We start from the raw sequence: 1,987 nt of genomic DNA, 5'->3' as shown, positions 1-1,987 counted from the left end.
ATAGAGAAAGACATGATAAAACTGTCAAATGTGATCATTTTCCATATAGATAATTTATATTCTGACCTTGTAACTTTAGGGAAAGTGGGAAATAGGATGGTAGTAATTTGTGATGGTTATTGTTGTTGGTGTTTGGGAAATATAAACGGGAAGGGATGAAAAGATGTACTCAGAAATAATTGGCCAGTTAGTAAGCAGGAATGAAAGACTGAAGAGAGTGAAAAACATGAAAAATAGTAGGATTGGAAAAAGCAATTGCTTCTCAACACTGACTAGTAAAGAATAATATTGAGTAATTCCTTGAACAACAAAGGTTGATTAAAATTCAGCCATGCAGCAAAAACACAACCGTAAGTTGACTATCACATCCATTGTTAGAATCACTTGAGAGATTAAGGTGATAGAAGATATATCCATTTGATTGGACAAAATGACCCAGGGAAGTCGAAGGCTATCACTCTCCCACAAGGCCTGAAAGCCTCAGTGTAACAACAGCTACACCAAGAGAGCCATATTTCCAAATGAACTCTGAATGAAGCATATGGCACATGGGAAGGGTTGGAATCAAACAGATTTGAAACTTTATGAGAGTTACTTATGAGAGTTACACTGCTAAAGAAACTGAGTCTGGGTAAAAAATATCTGTGGTCATTTAAAATTGAACTCACATCTATTTTATAGAATGAAAAAGCGCTGATCAACCCCAATGGACATAAATGTTCCCAGTGTTCACTTTACATGTGCAGAATAACAGAAGGCACACATATTAGAGACAGAGATAAGGATCAGAGACTAAATCAGGTACTAATTGAAATACTTTACAGCCACTAACAGTTCTTCTCATAAATATTGTATATTTTATTTCCAAATTTCCACAGATCAATAATATATATATATACATTTCCCTTGTTTTCCTATGTAAATGTGATTATTTTAATGTTGATTATTTCATAAGTCACTATAAACATTGGAGGCAAGACGTGTATTTCTTTTTGCTGCTTCTTCCTTCTTAGATAAAAAGACTTGAAGTAGGGATGACTACTCATCTTTTACAAAATCATAAGCCTTGAAGTTCGATCTTGCTTCTAATGGGTTTGGATCTTTATGAAAATTTGGGGAAAAAATCAATTCTAAAAGGGGGGCAATTCCAAAGCCCCATGAAGTATTTTGCCTTGGGAGGAATGCCAACTAAGTTCAAGTGCAGAGTAAATTTTCTAGTATTAATAATATTAAATAATTATTTATAAATATTTCTTAAAAATAGTTCTTTCTCTTTGGTGCTATCTGTATAGGGCTAGTATTCATCTGGGATAATTTGTTAGTACTTTGATTATGGCTGACAGGCTGTGAACAAAAATAACATAAATTATGGTAGGAATAAGCACTTAGTTGCTGGATCTATATGCCTTAGATAATTATTTATATTCTCATGTTCAGATACAAATATGGTATTCATTTCAGCAATTGGTTACAATAGAAGGGCAGTAGTCAAAGAATCTTTCTTGATACTAGGAACAGCTGTGATGGGGGTCAATGAATAGGTATGGGATCTGGAGGGACTATGATAAACTGGATATGATTCTGAATCCTCAACAGACATGTCGTCATAGTTAAAACTATACCAATGTAGGTTTCTGTCACTTAGATTAAGGACTATTTTTTATTGCAATGTAATTTTCCTCATTCTCTCTATTTTTTTTCTCTCTCTCTCTCTACACACACACATACTCACACACACACGCACCCCAATCTCAATCACATCCCTAACACAAAACATAGTGAAATATCTCTAGGAACCTTTCTATTAGCTAGAACCCTTTAAAAACTGATATTCAGAGTATGGTTTTGTTATCTAATTCTAAATTTGTTTTCACAAGAAATTATTATCATCTTGTTAAAAAGTTCTACAGTGAGATATTATTACATTTAAATGAAGGGAAGTTGGTGGTGCTGAATAACACAGAAACTGTTTGTTGATGTAAGCGAT

This window comes from Sorex araneus, chromosome 7 (assembly GCF_027595985.1).
Source record: "Sorex araneus isolate mSorAra2 chromosome 7, mSorAra2.pri, whole genome shotgun sequence".
Lineage (NCBI taxonomy): Eukaryota > Metazoa > Chordata > Mammalia > Eulipotyphla > Soricidae > Sorex > Sorex araneus.
The sequence above is the reverse complement of the archived record's forward strand: the minus strand, read 5'-3'. Positions refer to the sequence as shown.